Here is a 27,129-nt window from a genome sequence, read left to right as displayed (position 1 = left end):
CCCGGTCCGCTCCGCTCCGGCGCCGCCCCCGCCCCGCACAAGGGCCGTTTCCGCAGAAGCCGCCGACCGCGTGGCGCCCCGACCGCCCGCCGCCCGCCGCCTCGCCCCCTCCCGGCCCGGCCCGGCCCGGGGCGGCGCCGACCACCAACCTCGTTGCGGCACCGCGCCGCGGCGGCCCGGCCCGAGCTGAGCCCGGCGCGGCCCGGCCCGACAGCTTCCGCCCATACTGCCGGCAAGCCCTGCACGGCACCTCCGCCCTGGGTTCCTCCGAGCCAATCACGGAGCGTTTCCGCCCTGAGTTAAGGCTAGCCGTGACGCCGCTTCCGCCCTCACGGTCCAGCCAATCACGGCGCTGCTTCCCTGCGGGAAGGCGACCCTGAGGCTGCCCCTGTGCTGCTTTTTTTTTATTATTATTTATTTTTTTTTTTAAAGAAGGCGCGGTTGTTCTTGGTCCTCTCTCGTCAAGTCTGTCTGCGAGAAACATCTGAAATAATTTTCTTGACACGCGATCTTCTGTGAGGCTATTTTATTCGCGGTTGCAGTGGCGGGCGTCCTGCCGATCAGGAGCGCATTGCAGTAAGCACAGCATCAACTTTTATTCCCTGTTCCCCGACGCCCGATCCCCTCCCCTGTGTCCTCATTGGCCGAGTACTGCAGGTTCACAAGCTACTCGACGCTCCTCTATACCATGTATGTACAATTTTACTTCTTTTTCAACCCTTTAATTGCTCCCTTCTTATTTTCTTCTTTTTTTTTTTTTTCCCTTTCTTATGTTTCAGGAACCTGTGATCTTTGTTTTACCGTTCCCACGCTGCTCAACCTGTTTTTCCTGAAGCTTCTGTCTTATTTCAAAACAGTGAGGCCGCCTACTGTCCGCTTACCCACGTGGCGTTTCTCCTCATTATGACTGCACAACTACCTCGGAATACAGAAAATTAGTTCTCTACTGCAAAAACACAACTTAGTTTCTCACAGTTCCCTCCTCTCCTTTCCTTACTCCTACTGTTGTTTTTGCACCTCTTCACGTACCGCGCTCTTGAGTTTCTCCAGCGTTAAGGCGCAATAGTCTTCTTCGGATGTCACGGGGGATGGGAGGCGTACAACGCCATTATTTTTACAATACCAACAAATAGTTGTTTGAACCAATTCTGTTCAGGTAACCACAAAGTTAGTTTCTCCCAAACGTTTCTAAATGCCCAGGAACTGTCATCTTGAGCTACTCTATGTAGGATCTTTCCCCCCCACGCCCCCCCAGTATACTTTTTTTTCCTCCCAAATATCAGTCAAATTCGTCCCATTTGATCTACATATATACAGCAACTAGCATTAATTACAGTGCACGCTCCTCCTTATGAGGTTATTAATGAATCTAATACTATTCGATTCTATAGTCCTATTTTTGCAAACTTATCAAACTTATTTTCTAGTTCTTCAGTTATAGCGGAGATATTTACAATAGCTTTTTCTAATTCACCCACCCCTCACCAAGGTAAAAAACACCTTGCAAAGCTGTGAAATACTAGAGAATTTTACTAGAGAATTGTCTGGAGTCCGCTTAATCCTGCGGAATCCTGATTTTAGAAATCTAGAGTATCCAGACACAGTTGCTGCTGGAAACAGCAATCAGGGACAAGGCCTTTTCAGTCTTTCTAGGCATCTGGGTGCAAATCCAACAATTATTTCAAGATAGAACTCGAGAGATGTTCTGGATTCATTGGAAATGCTGATTTTTCCCTCTATCCTACCACTAATCCATTCAGAATAGGTATTACTAAGATCAACTTAAAATACAATATTTCTCTCTCTCTATATATACACACCCCTATAATAATTAAGAAATACTAATTAAGCAAAACAATAAAAATCACAAACTAATAAGGATTCTTCTCGTAGGGATTAAATACCCCTGCCCCCCTTCTCCCACTTCCAGGGGGTGTTCCCTGTAAACACTCCAATTCTGTGTAATTCAATCCCTTTTACTCATTAATTCAGTAAGAATTCTTCTGAGGAGAAGTTAAACGTTTACAATGGATAGTTTTAACAGTTTGAACCTTAAAAGTCTTTGTTAATGCAGTCTCTCAGGTATCAAGTTAACTGATGCTTTTACCCAGGTATGAGTCCACCCTTTCTCAGCTGTTCTTCCTGCCATCTCAGTAGTCAGGAGCACTTGGAACAGTCCTTCCCACTCAGGTTGCAGCTTCGAATCTCTGCATGTTCGCGTCACAACACAATCTCCTGCTCGGAATGGATGGATCAGGACTTCCAAGGCCTCCAACCTTACATGCTATCGCACTAGGGGAACTCGGTGTGCTGACTCGGAGGAACGGGACGGAGCGTAAAGCGGAGTGGAGACACCATGGATAGGCTCTGCGACCAGATGGGGACCCGATGCTCTTGTGTGCACCGAGACCGATAAGCTGCACGTTTACTACCCTGAGCCAACGACCTGTCTTTTTTTTGACAAAACGTTGTACTCTAGTGAACTTTTGCTCGTTATATCATCACTATAATACCAAAACACACCTCCATCCCAAAAGCTCTGTGCCTCCAAGGGGCGACCACCCCTCACTGAGGGCGTGCTCTGAGTTTCTCAGACCCCTTACCTTTAAGCGAAAGCGAGAAAACTTTTCACCACTCATAACCAAGGTATGCCTGACTAGAGTCACTCAAGCTCCACCTAAAAGAGAGAAAATAAATGTAAACTGTCTGAAGTGAAAGGGGATGTTAGGGAAGATACCATCACGAAGGATACCTTTCTGACTTCTGGGATCAGTCGACGGGCTGAGCCTCTCTTCCCCCTGCCACCCTCCGCACTGGGACTCTGTGGGGTAACATTTGAACACTGCCCTTCATTGCATTGTTCCCAGCCGTGACAGTTCTCATTGAACGTGACTAGACCAAGGGCGTGCTACATTATTTAGGTGAATCCGTGACCATGATAGGTCAGTACCCTGAATCCGACCACAACTGTAACAGTTACTCAGCTATGCCCCTTAATGCGACAGTATTTCATAGGGAAAAACATTAAGCCTAAGATTTCCCATGCCTAAGGCCTTGGGGGGCAGGCAGAGGAGGAACCCGAGACTCTAGAAACGCTGTACTCTAGGGAACTTTTGCTCATTCTAGCTTAGAAATAGCTAAGCTGTTTGGGATGACGTTTTCTGGCAGGGAAAGGTAGTGGTAAGCTTGAAGCAGAAATGGACTGTGAAAACACTTCAACCAACCGATACAAGTTTTGCAACTGAAGATGACACTCTGTAATGAGAGGAACTAGGAAACCCTGAAACTCCCCACCCTCTCAGGCTTCCCTATATAAGTACCCTGGTACCTCGCACTAAGCTTGGGTTTCTTTTTTGTTTGTTTGTTTGGTAGGGTGGAATTCTCCATCCACACCAGATTTCACCTATGCCTGTCAAAAGCAAGTTTGTCTGTGTGCCTGACCTGAGCTCTTGCACAAAAATTCAGCTACATATGTTTGGAAATCAAACTCTCTTTCGTTTTCTGGACTTTGCTATAGCTAGTTAAATATATTACCTTCTTGTTTGGCTAGTGTACTATAAAGTATTCATTTTCTAAGCAAACCATGTGCCATAGGGCTCCTGGCAAACGTCAAATAACTGATAATCACTAGTATCTCCAGTACAATCGGTTAATTTAGTCATGGGAAAATCTGACTGACTGCCACATCAGCTGACATAAGCCAGCACGTGGAAGCACCCACAAGTAACATGCAAGAAGCCTGCCTGCTGGTCCCTTACACACAAACTTCCACCTCCCTTTCCACCAGACACCAAAAAGCGCCTTCCCTGCCCTCCTTCTGAATGCTGTTTTTTCAAGCTGTTGCTGCGACCAGAACCACTCCGGGGGCTCCGCAGATCCTTTGAAAATGCCCGGCTTTGTGTGGCAGCGGACTGGGGAGCAGCCTGAATCCCAGGTTTCGGATTCTGGTTCATCTCTGGTGAGATGATGGTTACTACGCATGCTCGCTGGCAGTATGGATGTCACGCGAGGTGTTGAGGGGGGGCATTCGCACCAGCCCTGTCATTCAGTTACAGAAGGCACAATTCCCCTCAGATTTCAGCCTGGCCTTTCACTGCCTAAAGTCAAAGAGCAGCACCACCGAGAACGACAGAGCCACACCAACAGTTATTGCATTGTGGTGGTTTTACAGTGCTGGGCAGCTAAACTTCACTACAACCTCCTTCTCACTCCTCCTCTTCAAAAGAGAAAGGGGAGGGAGAAGAAAGTATGCTGAAAAGAAAAAAAAAAAAAAGAAAAGCTCATGGGTTAAGGATAATTTAATTAAAGGGGGGGAAATATTAAAAAACAAACAAAACCAACAAAAACCAAAACCAAACCAAACAAACAAAAGGCAAAGGCTGCGCAGAAGCACAGAGGGAAGAAAGAAATTACTCTCTACTTCCCATCAGCAAGTGGTGTTCGGCCAAATCCCGGGAAGCAGGGCCTCTACACACAGCAGTTGTTTGGGACCACAGCTATCTTCAAAACGAGAGCCACCACCCTCCTCCTCCTTTCCCACCTTTTATTGCCGAGTGTGACACCATATGGTACGGAATATCCCTTTGGTTGGTTTAGGTCTAGGCTGGTTGGTTTGGTTGGTTTAGGCTGCCCTGGTAATGTCCCCTCCCCACTTCTTACCCACCGCAAGTTTGCTGGATTTGGGCGGTTTGGAGAGAGTCTTGGTGCTATGCCAGCTACATCAATCGACAAAACACTGGTGCGATACCAGTGCTGTTCTAGCTACAAGCGCAGAGCACAGCACTGTATGGGCTGCTGCAGGGAAAGTTAACTCCATCCCAGCCAGACGCAGTACATGCAGGGAAAGATTTTCAGGAAAGAATTTCCCTTCACAACACAGTTCCCTCTGCTTTTCTTTGCATGTTGAGGGTGTTTTGGAAAAGTGTTTCTCCCCACGGCACCAGGGGAATTCCCAGAGTTTCCCTCCTGTTCCATAGCAGAGCCCTGCATGTAAATGCTGGGCAACCTATGGAGAGTGCCTGAGAAAAGCGGACGGGGGCATCACTTCGCTCCACCCTTCCTTCTCGTCATTTACATATTTTTCCTGTGGTCACCTCCTAAAGACTGACTAGTTTTTGGGAGAATGGACTGTGTAAGTTTACACATGTGGACAATATCTGTAAAATAAAATACACGGTAGGTAAGAAACGGGCTGTTACAAAGGTTGTTTTTAGAGAAAGCACCAAACGAAACAAGGATGCGGTGGGTATCTTTGAATGACTTTCACAAGTCCTGGCACCACCTCACAGGAGCGAGAAGGAAAAAAAAACAGTGACGGCGGCCGGGCGGGGGCTGAAGAGGAGCACGAGCAGCAGGCGGAGGCAGGGCACGGGGAGCCCTGGGGGCCGCGGGGCACAGCAGCGAGGGCCCGGCGCTCACCGCCGCTGCCGCCCTGCCGCCGGCAGGGTCCCGCGGGTCGGGCGCTTCTCGCTCGGTCTCCGCCGCCCGCTTTCCCCCTCTGCACCCAGCCGCTCGGCTGCCACCCGCCTGCGGGCGGAGCCCGGCGCCTCGCGCACCCGCTCTCACCGCGCGAGGCTCCGCCGACGCCCGGCGGCTCCAGCGTTCCGGGCGGCACCTCCGCCGCCGCCCTCGGGCCCCGCAGCGCCGAGCGCCGCCCGGGGCCCCTCCTCCGCACCGAGCCGCGCAGGGCGCAGAGCGCACAGCCCGCCCCGCGGCCCCCGAGGACACCGAGGGCCGCGACGAGGCCTCCCCGCGGCGCTCCCTGCCCCGGGCGGAGCGGGCCCGGCGCCCTCGGCCTGCCTCCGCAGGGCAGCCGCCGGCCGCAGCGACCGCCCGGCGTCCCCAGGCCGGCAGAGCGCCCCCTCCCGCCGCGGCCCCGGCCCGGCCCGGCCCCGCCCGCAGCGGGCGGATCGCGGCGCGGACGCTGCCCCGGGCCGGGCGGGGGCGGGGCGCCAGGGGCGGCTCCTCGCCGCCCCCGCCCGGCCCCGGGGCCCGCCCGACGGCACCGCGCATGCGCCGGCGGGGCGGGTGGGCGGAACCCTCCTCGGCGTCGGCGGCGTGACGTCACCGCGCGGCCCCGCCCGGCCCGCGCCGCCGCCGCCCAGGGCCCTGTCGCGCGCTCCCGTACCCGCGGGCCCGGAGCTGCCGGGGGACGAGCAGCCGCTCCCCGAGCCGCCGGGGCCCGGAGCTCACCCGCACCCGAGGGAGCCGGTGGCGCTGCGCAGCTCCGGGCGTGCGCGGCTCCTGCTCGGCTGCGCGGCCGGGTCCGGTCCCGCAGCGCCCGGCGCTGCAGGCGGCGGCACCGCTGCGCCCCCGAGCGGTGAGCCCGGGCGACGCCTTCCGCGCGCAGCCTTTTGCTGCCCGTTTCCTGTGTCGGCGTTGCTGCGGTTCCCCGATGCGGGTCTTCAAAACCGACGTGCATCGAGCGGCTGCCCCGTGGCTCGCGGGTTTTCTGTGACGTGCCCGCCGGTGCCGTCAGGAGAAGGGTGGCTTCCGCTCGCTGCCTCCGGTAGCTCTCGCTATTTCACACACAGACACGTAAACTAGGCCCGAGGGAAGGCAAGCGCTCCCCGGCAAAGTACTGCATCGATCTCCTGCGGTCGCTCAGCCTAGTGGTTCTGGGCCGTTGCGTTGTTCACCAGTAGGAGACGGGAATTTTCAACCTGCTGTTGCCACGACCACCTTATTGTTAGCGATGCAGGGGCCAGGCAGAACACCCGCGTATGCATGTTGCTGGCTCTGTGCAGAACGCAGCTGACCTGCCTACAAGAAGCAGGTCTTTGTACCCTAGCTTAGCCCCACGAAGAATCTTTTCCCGTTCTTTCATCTACCTTTAGTTCCCACAGGCCTTCATTATGAAGATTTCAATTGATTGCTGCTAACATACACTTGAATCCAAATGTTTGTGCTATTCATAGTGAAACGCTCATTCAGCTAAATGCTTGTCTGTGTCAGGGCTCTTTTGATCAAACTGAATGAAAGACTTGACCAGATGTTCTGCATAGCCCCAGGTCACATGAAGGAATTCACCAGTGCAGGGACGCTGTGCAGTAATAAAATCTCTCTGAATTATGCAGCATAGGTGATGTCTGGGGTTCCAGCAGACAAAAGGAAAGTTTTTGCCAGGGCAGGACTTTATCTGTCTTTAGAAACCGTTCAAGGGCATCCTTCCAGGTGGAAGGCAGACAGAGGTAGCTACGTGTACCTAAGACGATTCTTGAGATCCAGAGAGCAAAGTGCAGGCTGTGCACTGACACATTACTCACTCATTCTGAACATCTGAGTTTGTTCTCTTTCCTAAGAAGGACGTTTGGCAGTGCATTTAGCTCCCATTACCCACCTCGGTGACGGGATATCTCAGTGATAGGAGCCCCAGTACCCTGACAGCTTTGCTGTCCCTGCAGCTCCTTGCTCCCTCCCTACAGGGTGCAGCCAGCCCCCTCCACTCCCTGCCACCTCTATCCAGAGGCTGGGGAGGACAGGGAACACAGGGAACAGAGCTGTAGAGAGCAGCTGGGCCTGTGTGCGCCCACAGGCAGAACTGCCTGTTGTCCCCTCAGAATGCCTGGCTTTGTCAGACCAGGTGGCGTTTTCTGTGCTCTTATGCTATGGGACAGAGATCTTCCACCTCAGACTCTTTGCTATGCCTGAGCAATGCATGATCCTAGAGCCTGCTGATATTACACTTTTTTTTTTTCCAGTATAATGCAGAAAGAGGTTCTAGTTGCTCACGTTTCTGCCCTGTGGTTGCAGATTTCTCTTGATTTTCCTTGTACTGTTCTTCCAGTACCAGGGCTTTGTCAGCCACCTTCCTGGCTTTGTCAGCCTCCCCTGTTACAGGCCACTTTTCCAGCTAGCTGTAAAAGTCACCTTTCAGTGCTGTGACACCTTTCTTGCGATTCCCTTACAGCTCTCGAAGTCTCATTAGAACAAAAGGGGGCACTCACACACCGCAGTCTCGTCTGCATGGGCCATGTTGGTTTAACGCTCTCGCTGCCTGGAGTGCAAGAGCTCTGACCAGCAATCATTCGTCACTGTGTAGTTAATTCTCCAGTTTGAAACTGACTGCCTCTGTTAAGAATCCTTCTTCATAAATGGATGGTAAAGACATGCTCTTCAGGTGCATGTGCTTACTTAAAGTTGCTCTGCACTGTCTCCTACTCAAGGAGAGGCTAGAATTTCCATCAGTGGCAAAGATCCTTTCGTCTTAGCCACTCAATGGCTTTAAACTAAAAGAGGGTAGGCTTAGATTAGATATAAGGAGGAAACTGAGGCACTGGGACAGGTTGCCCAGAGAAGCTGTGGATGCCCCATCCCTGGAAGTGTTCAAGGCCAGGCTGGATGGAGCTTTGAGCAACCTGATTTAGTGTGAGGTATCCCTGCCCATGGCGGAGGGTTTGGAATTAGATCTTTAAAGTCCCTTCCAACCCAAACCGTTGTATGATTCAGTGGTCATGCGATCTCATCGCATCCTTCTCTGCTTCCTCCTGCTCAACAGTGCTAGTACATGGACAGGTTGCACAGTGCAATGAATTGCATCAGGGAACTTCAAATTAACCTGTCAAAGAAGGGGGAAACAGCTATTTTTAACCTCAGTTCCTTCACCTAACTCATTACGTGGCCTCACAAGCAGTTTACCAGCGCAAAGGTGTTAAGGTCTTTAACAGCGCGCAGCAGCTGTCAGGGAGTACATGGCTGCTGCCTAACACAGCACGTCTGTGCCATGAAGCACAGCCTCAAGGTGCCTGCTGTGGACCAGCAAGATCAGAGCCAGGCCAGCCCAGCTCTTTGTGCAGCACAAGCTTCCCTGGAGACCTCCGTGCCTGGCCCATTGCCTCAGAGCTCTGCTGGCCTTTTACTCCATGTACACCTTCCCCTCGCCAATCTCCTCGTGCCTGCCCTGTATACCCAGATTCTATTGTTGCTTTTTGTTCCATACTTGCTGAGGCATGAAAATGTATGTCAACTGCCACTTCAGTCGATCCTCATAGTGTTTTTTGGTTGTGATTCTTGCTGCTCATACATCCACTTAAGCCTTCTGCCTGAGCATAGGCACGTGTCAGATTCCATCTGTGTGTCCTACAGTGTCTTCAGGCTGTGGCTTGGGATCAGCACTCAGACTGAGCCTGGTTTTTCACTGAGCCACATGCAGATTTACTGGGTTCACCACATACGACTTGCTCATTCGTTGAAAGGGCTCCTTAGTCGCTCTCCATGTCTGATAGTCCCTGGACCAGATGGAGCAGAGGCTGAGCTCTGTAGGTGACTCCTACAATCGCGGTATCCGGCAGCAAGGACACCTGCCCTGGAGAGAAGACTCCTGGCTCCTGGTCTCTGTTCCTAGTACCTTTTTTTTTTTTTTTTTTTTTTTTCATGCAAGCATGAAATACAAAGACAGCAGAGACCAAATGCACCTCCAGCTCCCAGCACAAGGGTCCTGTCTGCCTTCTCTGGCTCTTTTTCTGCAAAATGCCCTGCTTCAAAAGGAAAGAAGTGGATGGCAAGAACCATTCCTTACCCTTTCTCCTAAAAGGGCATGGTGTGATAATTTGAAATGTGCATGCTTCCTGTAGATGAGGAGATAATTGGACTGGTTATCTTGCTTCTTGAGCACGTACTTCAGACTAACATGGACCTGGGGGAGAAAGCTGTTGGACGGCAGGAGAAGCCTAAATTTGGCAGTGTACGTTACACTGAGAAAAATCCCTGGACTGAAGCCTTCACATGGCTTAGAGAAATACTTATTATCCAACCTGTGCTAAATGGCCTCGTGGCAGAAAGCAGTTCCTGGTGCTGTTTTGTCTGGAGAACAGACGTAGCCGACACAACTTCTGAACCAGAAGGCCAAACAAGGTGGTCCCAAAGTGCTGCAAAGGGTGGGAGACAGCAGAAGGGATCTTTTGCATGGCACTGCAAGGGTCACACCTGTCAGTCCCCTTCTCTTTCCTCAGCCACCTCAACAGCCTTCTCGGCCACATCTTCACACAAGGTGGTAACTGAACATACGCACTCTGTGGGGAAAGGTAACCTGATTACTCCTACAATAATTTTATGTAATTATATTGAATTATTTAAATAATACAAAACCAACAATATAATAATCGTACAGTATTTTGTACAAATATAATGTATAATATGGAATAAATATATCAAATATTTATAATATGTAGAACACAAACTATGATAGGTTTATAACTGATGGCACTATAAAACCTTCTCATAACAAATCACCATATAATATTTAATGCTCAAATTGAAAATACAGTAATTTTCCTTGTTAAGGAAATTACTTCATATGGAAAACCTTTCACTATGCAGGTGGGTGCAGGTGGAACAGGGGACAAGGGAGAGCTCCCCTACATTTCGCAGTATTCAAAACTTGAAGGCCTTGGACAAGTAGACAAGGCTGTGAGCAAGCTGATGCACCTGCACCTGCTCTGAGCCCTCCAGAGGCTCTGTCCCCATGGATGTGACTCTCTGATTTTTGACCTCTGGGAGCACTGCAGCCACACAATAAATTACAACACACACATGCCAGGCAGACTAGAGGTTGCTCAAGTCTTCTGACATGCCCATTTTTTTGAGTGCATCTCTGTTATTTTGTGACATGAGTTGGAAAAATGAAAGGAGAAAGAAGAGAGAGAATTAAAGATCAAGGATCAGATGTTAAATCCTGCTCGTTCACTTGCTGGTATGAAAACAGTTTGTAAGTGTGCATTCACGATTAACAGCAGACATACTTTATATCACTGTACTCTGCATGCAGTCTTTTAACAGATTCTGATCGTGCCTGTAAGTGAATCAAAAAACTGCAGTGGGAATTACTCATATCTATAAAAATATGAATGAAATTACTGTCATAATTTAGGCCTTAAAGCCGAGGAGCAGTTAAAACCAGACTGAAATTTTATACCAAATCATAACTCTAAAATATCTCACCCTAAAGATGCTTCTCTTGCATGCTTCCTGGTATGGCTTCAAAGGGCAAGCCCAGTATTGTGGAAACATCAGTACTCCCAAAGACCAAAAACCGGAAGACTTCTGTTTGCTTAAGGATTCCGCTACATTCCTCCCTGAGGCAAAACAAACCAGTAATCCTCATTGTTACAGAAACATAGCACTTCACATCTGTTTATCAGTATATAAACATTAAATGATTAATAAAAAATTAACGCCAAAATGCTTTATTTGAAATCTACTGAAGTTAATGGTAGTCCTCAGTACCCTGGGATCCAGCTTCTCGTAACCCAGAACAGCAGAGTTTTCTATTAGCGTTATCACACTTGTGCCTGTAGAAATGACCCCTTCGGCACAAGGTGGAAAGGCATGGGGAAGGCAAGCTTCTTTGCAACAACATGGGGTACGGATGCCCATGAAGATCCAGGACAGCCCCTGCCCGGCCACCACCTTCATGGAGAGTTTCCGTACAAACCCACAGCCTCAAATGTCAGTACAGAAAATCATTGCTGTGAAAATACATTCATTTTTTTTCCACACACCACAGAAGAGAAGTGTTCAATATCCCTCTTCTTTTTTTTTTTTTTGCATTCAGTTCTGTTTTAGGTGAAATTGTACCCACCTCTGAAAAATGCTATGAGACTGGTGCCTGGAAAGTATTACACAAGTATGGAGGAAAGAAAAAGTGTGGTCATGTGTGGCTGGGGTGATTTCTTCTTGACAATATTAAGAACTGAGGAGCTCTTGCAAACGAAAGGTTCTATCCTGCCGCCCATACATAAACAGGTCTCCAGCTAGGCTTTGCATGACTGTGACATATGGGATGAGACCCTGCGTTAGCAGGAGGAACCAAGTGATGAGGTCAGTACAGGATAATGGGAAAAACCGAACTCTGCTACAACTAAATGTCACGTTGATAAACGCAACTTCACTGTTTTTTATAAACAAAATTAAACTTAATTTGCTTCACAGTAGCTAAGGTGCCGTTAATTCAAAACCCACAGAATAACTCATTGGACACAGTTAATAGTCAGCAGACCACATAGGCCAGGCTTTGAAAGCGTTTAATATTCACTGAAGTGCTGCTTGTATCCAATTATAACTCACTACTTGCCATCTTAATAATTTAAATCTGTCCACTCTTTAGAGAGGAAAAAAAAAAAGCACTAATCAAAGACATGAATGCACCTTTTGCTTTTGACAGCATTAAATTAAAACTAAATGGTAGATCTTGAATGAGTTACTCTGCAAGAATAAAGGCATTAATGAGGTAATTTCATTATAGAGGCTCATCCAAGCCTATGTGAAAACAAGGGAAGTAAATGGAGAGGAAAGCCACGGAGGAAATTAGGGTTCCTTCCACACTAATTAATGTTTTGGGGCATTTAGTACAGGCACCAAATTAACTGCTCCAAAGAACTCAATTGAAAAAAAAATACATTGTTGCCCTGCCATGTAATTAGAAGACAGTACAAGTAGAACACTTAATGAGTATAAAGCCAGCCTTTAACTTATTCTGCCCAGCTTCTGAAAACATGTCATTGTGGAGGCCTAAGTTTAAGGAAGCACCAGGCATACAATATAGGATTGTTTAGGTCCTTCTGTTCGGTGAGCTGTAAACAGGTAGCCCTGAATGAGAGACTCTGGGACTCCTGGGAGGCCCGGCTTCCCAGAAAAAAAAAAAAAAAAAAAAAAAGTCTTAAATGCATCCAGAGGAGAGAAAAAAAAAAAGGTGAATAGGCCCGGCACAGCTCGCCCAGTGAATGCTCACTGCTGTCTTAAGAGATTACATGATGTTGTGCCACCCCCTCTCATTGAGTTATCTTTACACTGCTTTTGTCTCCTCTAATTGGAGCTGATGAGGTGCTAATTGGTTGCTTTTCTAAAAAGCAGCGCTTAAGCACTGGCAAACAGAGTAAGACAGCGTGAGTGGAGTTAATGAGGGCTTAGCACCCCCCACCCAAAACCCAAGCAACCCCTCCGCCTCGTATGAGCACACGAACGCACAGGCAGGCGTGCCTTCCCGCTGCCACCCCCGCACCCTGAGGGGACGTGGCTGAGTCTGGGGGCAGCTCCGCGCTGGCCTGGGCCTCGGCAGGCAGGGGCGGTGCCGGGCACGCAGCCGCGCACCGCTCACCCCGGCCCTGCGGCGCCCTGCCCGGGCACGCCGGCGGCTGGCTGCGGGCTCGGCCCCTCGCCGCGCAGCGCCGCCGCCCGCTGCCACGGGGCACGGCCGGGCTGCGGCGGGTGCCGGGTGCCCGGCGGGGCCGGGCCGAGCCGCGGGGACCGCGCAGAGATGGTTCTTACCCGCCGACAGAGGCTGCGGAGGGGCGGCTTACACTTCACGCAGACAAACGCAGGCGAGGCGGGTGCGTTCGTCCCCCGCCGCTTTGCCGGCCACGTGCGAGCCGCGGCCGCCGCCAAGGGAGAGGCCGGCATCGCCTGGGCTCGGCGGCGGGGCCGGGCGCGGCACAGGCGAGGCCGAGGTGGCAGCACCGCGTGCCGGCGGTGCCCCGGTGGGCCGGGCCCCGAAACCGCGGGAGGTTGCTGCTTCGAAGTACCCCGCTGTCCTCGTAAAGCGAGGCGCGAGCAGCTGTGGCACGCTCGACTGCAAGCGCCCCTTTAGAAGGACGGGTGCCCTTGCTTGGGGGCGAGCGTGCTGCCGTTCTCCTTGCTTCGGCTTTTGGCGTTTTGCAAACTTAAACTTTGGCCTTTTGCTACTTAAAATAGGGTATGCAATTAACAACTCGGACGTCATTTTCAGTAACAACTCAAACATGGAAATACCCTAAATATTTTGAACCCCATGAAAGAAAGAAAAAGACCCTTTTTTCAAAATGCTTTGCATGTTTTTATTTTTTTTACTTTTTTTTGGCCAGTTTTATGCAAAGTATTTTGATTAGCGTACATAGTGTTAAACCTCTTGCAAGTGGCTGCATGGTTAACTACAACTGCATCTGGAGCTCCTAGATCCCATTTTTGCCATATCCATACACATTTCCTAAAAAAGGCTTTGAGTGATGCTGAGTAGCCTGCATCTTACACCTATTTTGTAGGTGGGCTGATATTGCCTCCGGCATTTCTACACCAATTCTGGAATTCCCTGTTACTGAAAGTATTCCGAGTCCTAGCGAGAATGTACAAAAAGCAGCTGGTCTATTGCTGATGTTGCCTGGCAACAGGCAAAAATAATCCTGCAAGTTATTTGAACGGGACGCTGCAAACATCACTGCTGAAAACAATCTGCCATTTCTGAATCTGTTTATATATAGTCTACACAGACATGTTGCATGATCTTTCAGTAGCTGCAAGGTTGTATTTTTCACACGTACGTCATATGTATGGGCTCCGGAGAGAAGTTGGCCAATGATGACAAGTTTGTCCCCTCTGTCACAGGCTCATTACCACCATCCAGTTCTCCAAATCATTCAAAACTTCTTGGCTGAACAGTTTCATATTGGGAAAAAAAAAAAAAAAGAGGACGAAGCAGATAAAACTATAAAACATACAAGAAGATGATGCATCTTTTGTTAAGACAACTCAGATGGTCTATTCATGCTGAGGAGAAATTAACAGTCAAGGCTCCCTCTTTCATCACTTTTATCCTTTTTTTTTTCTTCCCCCAGCAGTTGGAAAAACCAATTAGTTTGCAAACAGCCAGTTACATGGGGAGGTGTTTATGCCTGGTAATTTGTCCCCCTATTCACATTCTAAATAGGATTCTGTTCAATCTTATGCACGGGCACTTGCTTTTCTTTTGGTTGTCATGAAAACGAGGGATTTCTTGCTGGCTGGTAGAAAGAAACTTTCTAGTGGACAAAGTTACAATTAAGTCCTCTAAACGTGTTCCTAGAGCCATCCACCTATTAAAGCTCAGCGGAGTTCTTTGCTCTCAAAAGCCCCAAACGATGCAGAACTAAAAAAAAACCACCTTGGTTCCCTTTAAGGCTAATTGAGCAAATATATTTTCTTCCCCCTGCCCCTAATTTATGCACTTAAAAATCTTCATGTGTTTTCCACAGCAGGTATGATTGTGCCTGCAGAGATCTACACTCTCACCACTGCTGCCTGCTGTGTTCTCTCAGAATGCTTGCAGGAGGTAGTCCCTTGGGTTTCCTGTGTTTCCCATGGGATTAATAGTTTCTGGTTTACCCCAAACCAGTATGACATGAGTTGTAAAATCACATGCTGTGCATGCCAAGATGTAATCCTTAAACATATCTTACCCTCTTTCCATTTCCTCCTCCAGTTTACTTTTTGCCTGGCTGCAAGGTGCTTCCCAGGCCCCCTCCCTTCCTAATGAGCACGTGCACCATTTAAATAGGAATGACCTTAATTCTCTGAAGGTGAAGATGATCCTGGTCCTAAGGAACAAAGAGGCAAGAGAGCCGAGGTCTCTACCCAGCTCCTCGTGTTCCCAGTCCTGCTGGATGGTGGCGTTATTGCTCTGGCTGTGCCTCATCAGCTGCAGCTTGGGGGCACATGCAGCACTACTACACCTAATGAGGGAGATGAAGGTGTCTTAAACCACCTCCCCTTGTTGGTAGGTTTGGGTCTGGAAGCCTTATCTTTTCCTGCAGAAGTGGTAAACAGTTTAATGGTTGCAAAGTGCATGGAGCAGATGTCACACGGCAAAGGCGGTATCACACCAGTAATTAGCGTCACACCTGTTGTTTCTGCTGGGGCTGGTTCCTTGGTGTACCTTCAGGCCAGCTCGCAGGCGAACCTGAGCCAGTGGCTCCTACCACCAGTGGACAACAAATCTGTCATCTCTGACCTGAGAGGGGATTTGTCAGCTGTCCCTCTGTATCCTCGGTACGGTGGCACAGCATCTCACGTGGAAAAGCCACTTGCCTGCCGCTGCTGCTGTTGGTAATGTCCCTAGGGAAAGCAAGTAGCACAGGAGAGGCAGGTGAGTGAAACTTCCCTGCCTTTCCTCATCCTTCTTTCTGCTGCTCTGTACAATAAAGTCTGAAAATGTCTCTTCCTGAATATTGGTCGCTTTGGAAATGTCAGTTCAGCACAAACGCTCCTAGGCTAATGTTTATTAATTTATGACTAAGCATTATTTCTAAGGTTTAGTTTTGATCTGGGAATAATAATTAGCAAATGGTGTCTCCTGCCATTTTTTAAATCTGTGATGGCATCCCTAAACTGGTGGCTGAGGAGGATGTGCCTTGCCTTTACCTCATACTCATGATTTTGCTAACTAGCCTGCTATTTATTGTGGGAACTGGAGCAAATATGAACACAAAGCCTTCTGCGCAGTGAAAATCATTTGCTTCCTTTACTATGGAATACCAGCATTAACAGTATTTCCTTAACAAAAGTGCTAAAAAGAAAAGGGCTGGAATGGAACCATTGTGGAAGTCGACAGCTTGCTGAAGAGTATCTGAGAGCCATGTGGGAGCTACAAAGCCTCGCCATAACCTTGTTTGCGCATTTCTCACTACTTAAGCTGTGGAATGTCCGACTTGATCCTAGGGCTCACTTGTTACCCTTGGTAAAATTTTGGCTGGTACATCTGCTAGATCAGATGCTGAATTGAGACCTGCCAGGAATCAGGTTAAGCTAAAAGCTTTCCTTGGACCTCAGTGGCGCTGGGATTCTGATCCTGCCTAAATACACTAATATGACTAATACGAAGATAGGTACAAGAATTACTTTGCAGCCTGAACTTTGTTAAGTCAGGCAGGATATTTTTATTTGTTCCACATCAAGATAAATTCATGCCAGTGAACTTCCAAGCAATTTTTGGCACAGCTGAAGCTTTGCCTGAGCTCACTCAGAAGTCACCTGCAACACCATACCATGCACCACAACAAGGTGTGGAAGACAACTTGCAGCCAAGAGAAGAGCCACAGAACATTTTCTGCAACAAAATGGCATCATAATAATGTTTGAACAAGGATACTTTATTTTAGAAACTCTGATGTTAGTCCAGGCCAGGGGAACCAAAGATGTAGCACGATAAATAAAATAATAAAATAACCAATGTTCTCTGTACCTATCTCAGTCTGTACAGCGTTTTTACGTGCAAACAAATTATTACTAACAACACTGCTGAAGTCCTTTAACTGTCCTGGTAATACCACTTGAGGAATTAGATACTATTGTGACTTTTTTTTTAGCCTGGAACCGTGAAATACGAAGAATAAAGCAGAGCAAGGATTATCACAGGAAGCAGATAGAAAGGAAGGAATTCTCAGAGATGATCTGTCCTGCATAGTGCCAAGCAGACACTGCAGCACAGACACTTTTCGCAATAAAGCTTGTGCAGAGATGCTATGCCTTGTCAGCACTCTCTCCAGGTACTCTGCAGTTGTAACAAATACAAAATTTCCGGTTTAAAACCAACACTCATTTAAAGCCACTATTCTTTTTAACAGTTACTTGTCGACACAGAAGGTAAATTTTTTTTTTTTTAAAAAAAAGAACCACTTTAATGTTTGCTGGGCTGTGGTGTGCTCCCCTTCATCTAATCTTTACTGATGTAAGAAATGTGCCTTTACTGACAGCTGTGTTTTCCAGATCTCTCCTCCTTGCAGTGCTCTCCTTTGGTCAGTTTTCTGTGAGCAGCAGTATACATAACGCTCACTGGAGACTTGCTGGGGCCAGTGGCTGCCACAAACATGACAGGTTCTCAGCTCACCTTCATCACAGTCTTCTTTTTATGGCAAGTTCTAATGTATATGTTTGAGAGAGTGGAGTGTCTCAATTCCCGCAGTGCCAGCAGCGGTGGTCTAATGCTAAACAAAGGCTGCACATGAAAATAGCAGAGAGAAGGTGAAATAAAAATTGTCCTCATTTATATATCCACAACGGAGACGCATTTACAAAAAGCATGGTATAAAGTTAGATGTACCTGCATTCCAGATCCAAGAATGGGCCCAACTGTTAAAATGGATAGTATGACAATGTCATCTGATTTTAGCAAAAAGTAGAGAATGCTTATTTGTTTTGAAGAGAGCTTTGAAAAAGACCTGCGTGGTTCTTTCCCTCACAGATCACAGGAGATAGCTAAGGTACAAATGAATTGAGAAAGCATTTCATATCCAATAGGTCATCAAATAGGTACTCTTTGTACCCTATAATATTTCAGTAATGCTGCTTTATAGCACAATAATTGGATTTCCTAATGTTTCTTACATTAAGCAATGTTAACAGAAAATGTTATCTTATTTGCTTGTTACAAAGCCTCTTCCACTGGAAAGCCTGTATATTTTCATAGAAATAAAAGCTAGTGAGAACAAGGAATTTCTGAAGTCAGGGGAGTTGATTTTAAATTGGATAGAAATCTGAAAGTTCCTCCAGAGCGAGAAAGAAAAACGTTGTTTTCCTGGTTTCAAAGCTAAAAATAAAAGGTATGTGTCCGAATGAGCTGCTTGGATGTTTTAGCCATGCCTGTGGAGTTAACCCACCGTGCTTGCCCCGACAGATCTAGGAGATTGTCTCCGAGAGCCTGCAGCCCTGGGACGGGGAGTCATGCCCCGAGCTGGGGTGCCCCGTGCCCTGCCGCCCGTGGGCACGGCCCGCAGCCAGCCAGAGGCTGACGTCGGGCTCGGAGGCCAAGCGTTAGCGGCGGCAGCTTGCGCAGACACCGGCCGCCTCACGTGGAGCGAAAGCTGTGGATGATGACCGAAGAAATTTCAGCTTACAAAGACACGGGGTCTGTCAAGTGTCACTGTCGTGGACTTCTCTCTACCTCACTCGGCAGAACGCTCCCACTGGCTGCAGCCTTTGTCCTGGAGTTTTTGGCGATGACCAGCTTTGTGGGCGTTTGTTTCCAGCACTGGCTCACCAGGTGGAAACGCAGCGCGGGCTTCAGTGACGGCCTGACCCCGGTGCCAGCAGCTCTCTGCCGGGGTTGCCGTGGAGACAAAGCTTCCTGTGCGTAATCCAAGCTTATCCAGCTCCTTATCCTACATGTGACCCTTAATTACTTGCTAAATTAGAATGGTTTTCTGAAAATCACAAGGGGAGGTTAATATGTTCTTCCAGAGCTGGTCAAGCTAAGATGACACCAAATTCACAGGGAATTCAAATTACATGATCCCTGAAGGCGTCTCTTTGAGAAGGAAGATGAACTTTCCCAATGGGAGGCAGTGTGCCATGATAATGCTTCTGTCACTCACTTTCCTTGCCCTGCTTGTCTAGCTACAGCTTAATCCGGTAGGAACAATGTAGTAAGTAAATATCAGGTTGATTAATTATGGTGCAAGATTCAGTAACCGCTTGTCTTCTATAATTAACATTGTAATTGAAATTAAGTAGTACGCTTCATACATGGATTCCTGGACTTGGAGGAGGAACAAGGGAGAATCCTCAAGGCTGCAACAGGGAAATTAAGGAATTAATAACAGGGGGTCAAAATACTAATTGTCTCTTTAAAGCTACGGTACACTTTAAGATACTCTTCATGCAAAAAGAAAAATGATTTTACTACTTCTAGATGTCTTAGTAGAGATGAAACAGAGTTATCAGTAAAAATATTGCTAAAGATTTCTGACAATACACTCTTGTTTCACCAATTTGATAAATTGAAATTATAAGAAGAGGTGCACAGTGGTTTTCCTTTCCTTGGTTTCCTGTGACATGCTACTTAACAAGGAGTGAGCCTTTCACTTGCATGAGAAGCTTTATAAAGCTGTGCTAAAAATGCTGTGGCATGGTTTCAAAAAAAAGCACAGTCTGTCTCAGCATATGCCTGTCTATTGTGAAAGGTACGGTAGTTCGGGTCTGTGTACATATGCTTGCTCGCATGGATACACATAAAAATCGGTGACTAATCATTAAGATGGGAAGAGCCTAGGCAGGTAAGTGCTGCCTATAGTCTGCAGTATTTCAGACTTCTCTTTGTTTAAGACATACTTGTATCTTACACTTCAGTTACGGATATGGTCACTTCCGTTCCTGCTCAGAATTCCCAAGTACAAGACAACATACCTCAGTAGTTTGTCACTAGCACGACAAGCAATGGTTCCCCCAGCACTTTTTAGAAAGGCTTCACTGTGGCCTAATTTTTTTTTCCATTTTCTTTCCCCTGTCTCCTAGGAATGTGGTCTCTTTGGCATATCCAAAGGCTCACAGCATTTCAGGCTGAAGGACACATTCATGTGCGCTGTATAGTCACAGGGTCTTAGACTTCCCTGCTGAGACCTCTGAAAAATGTGATGGCATTTTTCTGAGAATAATGACAGAGAAACCTATGCCATCTATTGCTTGACAGGATCCGAGACAGTTTTTTGGTTCATTATGTTTATAAGGAATTTATGATCCTGTCGATGGATCTTTGTACAAAGAAGTGTCTTACGAAGATGCATTTCTAGATGTGTGAGAGATTAGTGAGCACTATATAGTCACACTATCTTTGGCATCTCTGCTCATACTTCCAGCAATATGATCATGTTTTTCTGAGTGAGCATCAACCCACTGGTAACTGGACTGATGATGGCAAGTATTTTCTCAAATGAAAAGGCTGTCAGTCCCTGCTAATTCAAGAAGGTTTCAGTCCAGTGAACCATTTTCTGCTCTCTCTTTGCTGAACCATCACTTCCCTGTTACTGTATTTGAATTAAAATGTCATTTTCAGGACAGAAATGAAGAAATTTCTTACAATTAAGAAACATTTTCTGCTTCCTTAATAGGAAAAAAAAACAAAAAACAGTGAGCTCAATAGTGAGCTCATGTAGTCAAAACAGCTCGAAGGGATAGTTCTCTTTCTCGACTGCTAATTTGTGTAATTTGGAAGTCTCTGGGTGTTTTGCTGTGTGTCAGGGTGGACTGCAGGGAAGCTTTCTGTGCCTGGAAAGATGACCTTTAAAGGAGTGAGTTTCCATTTTCAGATGAGGTGTGATGAGGAGTCCTCCATGCACAATTATTAAGACAGCCTAGTACCCACGATAAAATCTTTGAATGCCATCCAAATTACTGAAAGCCACCTAGTTATTTATGTGAGCGCACACACAAATATGCACGCACCCTTTCCACCTCCAGTAGAGTATTAGACTTCACACATTACATCTGCACTGAAAGACTCCTTAATAACAGGGTTTGGTGAGCCCTATGACATCTGAGGGTGGAAGGAAGCTTTCCAAGCACTTCTTCCAAAAGTTTCGATTTTCACAGAATTAGAAAGCATTTTAAGATGCTTTCTTAAGCATTTGGAAATACATAGATATATATATTTTACATACACACTGTAAAAAAGAAAGCATTTTAAGATATTTCTTAAGAAATCCACCCTTCTTTTAGTTTCTGCATTCAAAGTATAGGGAGTTACCAGGATGGAAAAAAGGATTACTGATATTCAGCAACCTGCCCCCTCCTCTCCTGTCCCCCTTAAAACACCAGGAATAAGGAAGGGAACTTCCTGGTTCTACTGCCCGTTTTGGAGAAGGATTTGTTCAGAAACATGGGCCAGATCTTCACATTCGTTACAGGAACCTCATGGCTACCATAAGAAAACAGACACACACACAAACCAGCAAATTAGAAGGGTTGAAGAGACAGAGAGAAATGGAGACCACAGGGTCTGGTGGCCAGAGGTGGGTGTGGTGCCCAGAGATAGGTCTGACACAGATTCCCCTGGGGACAAAGGAATTACCTTTCTCTGTCAGTCTAGTGGAAACACACAGGGGGACCTGCAAAATGTCGTGTCCTCTACTATCCCTTTGTGTAGGTTAAAGGAGTGGAAGAATAGAAAGGGCGAATATGCTGTCATCTAAAATAATCTTTTTAAGTGCTAGGCTACTAGGCTGCGACAAGCTGTGATTGGTTCCTCTCAGAGCAAAACCAACTGGGGAATGAACGTATCTGAATAAGAGATCACTTCTAAAAATGCTGATTCTGTTGTACCATTAGATTGACATCTCTGCTAGGAATGAAGATAATCAATATGAAAAAAAAAAACAAAACAACAACAAAAAAATCGGATATCCTAAACACTTGAGATTGTGTCCAGCTGCTCTTGAGCTATTTCATCTCCACCCCTGGTTTATTTCGTTGGTTTATATCCTTTTGATCTCTGTCTTGAAACTTGAAAAGAAAACAGTTGCACAATAACGCTTTATAGTCTATGGCATATTCCATTTCAGGTAAAAGATACATAAGTACAGTTCAGCCTGGGTTCAGTTCAGTCTGGAAAAGCTTTTCAATTCCCTGTGACAAAACAGCAGAATAGTTCAGAAAAGAAGAATAACAAAGCAAGCAGAGTGCTTGAGGGATCTAACGATGGAGGCAGCAAGATCCTTTACTTACCCCAGTCTGGCAATTAACTCACGTACAAACAGTTTTACGGGTTTCACGGTGACCAAGAGACTGCAGCAATGTGGTCTCCCGGAGTGCAGGGTATGGCAGGTAAGCTCTGGGGAATCTGGCTGTGGTGCTTCAACCCACAGGCTTGTCACAGCGATTCTCCAGCTCTTCCGGGATCACCACTGCCTCAGCAGGGAATGGCAAGGGCTGTGTACTGGCACATCAGCTGTTCCTGTTCTTAGCTCAGCATATAATTTCAAATGTGGCTTTATCAGCAGTTTCCACAAAGAAATTTATCTGAGGCTTGAGTACGCCCTGCTTGTGGTCACCTCCTCTAGCACCCTTTTAACATCTTCACCAGAGCGATCTTGCTCAGCAGGCTGGGGCATTTACTTTGTTTCAAGGGTGATGATGGAATATTTCTGTTGTCTAAAACATGCAGCTAGGATTCACTGTTGTTTTCAGTTCAAGTCAACAGCAAAAATTCCACTGATTTTAGTGGAAGCATCATCTGATCCATGGTAATTTTTTATGTTGTTGCTGAGTATTGGTGTTGGAAAGATGTTGGGAGCTATCCATCCAAAAGCAAGTAGGTTAATCCTGCAATTAATTTTAAGAACTACATTTTGCCAGCTTTTAGTCGGAACTCTTTTCCTCTGACCTTTAAGGAATCAGCTAGCGATCTAACATCCGTGAGGAAGGATGTGCAAGCCACAAACTGCAAGAGCACTATCCTGTTTAATCTAGGAATAGAATGTAAATTGTTATTATTTACATGGTAGAGAGGAAAAATCATCTCCCCTGAGCTGCTAGTGACACTCTTCCTAATGCAGCCCACGCTGCTGTTGGACTTTTTTGCTGTGAGGGTGCTATTGCTGTTCTATGTCAAACTTGTCCACCAGGACCCCGAAGTCCTCCTCTGCAGGGCTGCTTTCCACCAGGTCGCTCCCCAGCCTCTCCCGGTACATGGGACTGTTCCACCCCAGGTGAAGGACTTTGCATTTCAATTTGCTGAACTTTATGAGATTCCAGCAGGCCCATTTCAGCAGCCTGCTCAGGTCCCGTGGGAAACAGACCCACTGTCACAACTCAGGCCTAGGAAAGAGATAGGCTTGGTTTCTTCCTTCTTCTAGGTGGAATAGCACTAAGAACGTTAAAGCAAGTGTGTGTGTGCGTAAGTAGTGAAACAGTGGTTGTTCACGATACTCCATATTCTGAACACAGTCTTAGCTGTGCAAAGCTGTGTTGCCTCTTTGACTGTGTAATGCCTAGGGGTTTGTTTCTGTTCTTGGACTGGACAGATGAAAACTTCAAATCAGGAGAAAAGCCTGAAAAGGCCACGAGAATAATGTTTATAGAAAAATGCAGTCTGTGATGTTCCTTTTCCACAAAACTGCAAATCTTTGGAGGAATCATGTTCTGCCTTTGCACAGCCATGCATAAAAAGCTTGTTGAGATCCCTGGTCTATCATTTCCAGTCATTACCGTAGGCACTGACAGAGAATGAGTGAAATGTGCATGCTTTCCTTACAAAGTCTTCGAATATGTTCACCTCCAAATTAAAATTCCCTTTTGGAAAGGTGGTATGTGACTAAAGCATTGCTGTTGGAGTGTCCTTGGCTGCTCTGAAGTGAGCTGAGTGCTCATCTAATGGATAAAACAAATTCCTTTTCTGTTTCATCAAATGCAGATGATGTTGAAAAGTATACTCCTGACCACAGCTTGAGACTGAAACAAGCAGGAAACTCTGCAGAGGAAGAAATAGGTGATGCTGCTGAAGGATGGTGAGAAAAAGAGGGGGATCAGCTATCAAGCCATTCAATGTGAGATTCGACATGTAAATGAAGGCACGGGATAGAGATGTCTACTGCAGACCTAGCTTGCGCTGTTACTGATAGGAAGAAAACAGGACTCCTAAGGTACACGTTGATGTCTTTTAGGCATCCACTTAAAATGAGATTACCCTTGCCCCGAAGTGCTCGCTTCTCTATGCCGGTTATACAAGGAGCCCAGAACGGCCATAACAGATGTAAATGCCTATCCTGTAGATGCAGATGTCTAAAAAGTGAGGTTGATCTGCTATGTAACCACAGACAAGCCAATAACTAGCTACTTTAGGCTACCTTATGACCACATTCCAAAATTTTTCCTACTTTAACGACAGGCTGCACTCCTGTGCTGGGCGGGTGCCGCAGCCCCGGCCCAGGCTGCCCAGAGAGGGGCTGGGGCCAGGGGCACCCAGGGCTCCCTGCCCACCCCGACCAGTCTGTGAGTCTGATAAATATGTTGGCATCACGTCCTCAACTAAGCTACACTGGCCAACCTTCCCATATGTGTGCAATTTTAATGTGCAAAAAAAACCCTCATGCAACATTTACTGATAATTTATGCTGCTGAAGATGACGACTTACATGCATTAATGAGGGAGTCCTTTGTGCTGGTGTAAATTGTGCACAGTACTGTGCATTCTATGGAAAAACTTGGAGGGCAACACCTTTGCAGACTTGGTACAATGATAAATACGTTCACGTAAACAAAACATTATACAAAGTGCAACGTATGCTTGCAGAACTAGGTATCTTTAACAGAGATTTTCTGAGATAGAAGTTATGAGTGAGGCTGCAGTGATCTTGACAGTAGTCATCACAACTAAAGTGGACTTGAAGGAAGATTTTTCTTGCAGTTTGCTCTGCTGGGGCCTTCCCAGAATAGCAACGATGTTACCCACATGTTCAGATGAAACGGTCAAACTTCCATGGCATTAATCAAATCTTTCTGGCACGGCAGGGCTGAGAGTTTCACAGTATAAATGCAAAGTACACAAAGGGAAGGTATGATGATAAATGGTTATTCACTATTCCTTTGAATAAAATATTTTGAAGTTTGATATCCCTACAGTTTGTCACTTAGACAATGTATATGTAAAATAAGTATTTATACATGTAATCTCTAAGCTCATTTGGTCTACACATGTTCATACAGTTTGATTACTTCATTTTCTTCTTCAACCGAGGGAGATGAGTGGCTGAAGTGAGAGTTATGTAGAGGAGTTTTCAGTACAGAGTGAATGTACAAGCTAAGTGGAGTTTTGACAGTATGGCAATCAAGAATTAAACATATGGTGACCTGTGAAATCCTGTTCCCTGACTACGGACTGCTGTGAAATAGTCTGGAGTTTCACATGCTGTGTGACAATTATGAAACAACTCTGAATTATCATATAAAACAAAGGGACACAATCGGTCAAATGACAGATGAATTGACAGCAAGAATGATGTATGCAAGAGTAACTGCATAACGTTCTATTTTACCTACTAATACACTGAAACAATTTTATATAATGTCATGAAGTTTTGCAGTACAGTGTCTGTTCTGCAAATCATATATTGGTCTGTGCTTGTGCCTCTAAGTGGTAGAATTTCAGACATGCTTATGTATGTGGGTAGGTAAGAGATTTGTTTCAAGGCTAGTGCTTTTGGTTTTTATTCTTTCAGCACGGTTCAATTATTTTTTGGCATGATAAATTCCAAGATTACTGCCAAATGTATGATGTAGACAGGACAGGGCTTCATGCTGTTCTATTCAGATCTCTGACGCATATGCCATTTTATCCTCCCAAAGTAATTGTAGCATATCGTATTGCCAGTGTGTTCCACATTTCTATTAGGAAAATCACTTTCTAGATCTTTACAGAAGAGAGAAACAGATAAGTTTCCAGTCTAGTTAGCTGCCAGGAAGAAACTCCCGATTCCCTGAATATCCCCCACATCTGTACTCCAAACCCCCCCACCCAAATATATTCTTATTTAGAGATATTTTAGAATATAGTTGGATACTACACAAAACCAAAAATCGAGTGCTTCTTCCTCTGTATTGACAATTAACTAATCAAGAATACAAAATATGCTTCTTTAAGTTCTTCTGAAGTTCATCTTAGAGATATTTTGCTGGCATACAACCTGATCAGTGTATTTGCTTTGTGTAATTGAGGAAGCTCACATACCTTTCCCAGTTAAGGTGTCAGGTTTTACTTTATCTATGCTGAAGTATATATGCTATCGAAAACCAGAAACAACAAACAAACAAAAAACAACAAAACAAACCGAACTTAACCTCTCCCGGACGACTCCAAGATCATCTCCTTTACGAGGCTCTGAACCCGCTTGCTTACTGTTAAGTTGCTCGTACTCCCAGGTGTGGACTAGTGGACTAGAAAGGAGCTCGGAAACGAGTGGATACGAAAAAGCCAGAACGAGACACGAGGGCGGAAAGGCCCTACACAACCGAACGAGCACATGAAAGCCCTCCCCCCGCTGCTTACTGTCTCCGGGAAAGAGGCGTGCGAGCGACGGTACCGGAGGCGGCTTCCGCGCGCAGCCGGGCCCTGCCGGCCGCCTGAGGCGGGGGCGCGGGGCCGCCCGGTGCCCAGCAGTCGCCGCATCCTCAGCTCGGCGGCTCCGCCCGGCCGGGCGGCCTGCGGCTCCCTCGCGGCGGGGGCTCCTGCCGTGAGAGAAACCCTGTCAATGTTGCGTTTGTTTTCCGCGGGGTTCGCGACCGGCCTAAAACGCGCTGACGGAGCCTACGTAAGCGGGGCCCCTGCTGAGGCGGCATCGGCGAGGGACGGAGCGCCTTTCTCCCCTCAGCCGCTTAACGGGACGCCGGGCAAGCGGCCGCGCCGCAACCGCGAGAATGGCTCGGCCCCGCCCGCGGCCAGGAGCACGCCGCCGGCCGGCCGGCCGGAACCTGGCGAGGTCCCCCGCGGCGCGGCCCGGCCCCACAGGCGCCCTGAGGGGACGGCAAATGCCCGGTCAGCGCTCCCACGGGAGGGCCGCGCACCCGCCGGACTGGGCAGCGGCGGCGGCCCCGACGGCTGTACGGCGAGGCCCCGCCCCGCCCCGCCCCGCCCCGCCCCGCCGG

General features: G+C 47.3%; 2 long non-coding RNA genes across 3 annotated transcripts; one reads left to right on the top strand and one right to left on the bottom strand.

The window, feature by feature from the left end:
* Positions 1 to 154: 154 nt before the first annotated feature.
* LOC308184701 lies at positions 155 to 3,487 on the top strand. 2 transcript variants are annotated; one of them, XR_013942879.1, is made up of 3 exons: positions 155 to 576; positions 780 to 1,156; positions 2,112 to 3,487. It is a non-coding gene; the product is annotated as an uncharacterized lncRNA (long non-coding RNA). The 2 variants fall into 2 exon arrangements; XR_013942880.1 differs by having other exon boundaries at positions 155 to 690.
* LOC308184698 lies at positions 1,961 to 27,100 on the bottom strand. Its single transcript, XR_013942869.1, has 6 exons — positions 22,216 to 27,100; positions 22,064 to 22,116; positions 13,264 to 19,287; positions 10,939 to 11,072; positions 6,128 to 10,010; positions 1,961 to 2,677 (listed from the first exon to the last, which is right to left on the bottom strand). It is a non-coding gene; the product is annotated as an uncharacterized lncRNA (long non-coding RNA).
* Between the last annotated feature and the right edge of the window lie 29 nt (positions 27,101 to 27,129).

The sequence above is a fragment of the Anser brachyrhynchus genome (assembly GCF_964034855.1).
Source record: "Anser brachyrhynchus genome assembly, chromosome: W".
Classification (NCBI taxonomy): domain Eukaryota; kingdom Metazoa; phylum Chordata; class Aves; order Anseriformes; family Anatidae; genus Anser; species Anser brachyrhynchus.
The sequence above is the reverse complement of the archived record's forward strand: the minus strand, read 5'-3'. Positions and strand labels throughout refer to the sequence as shown.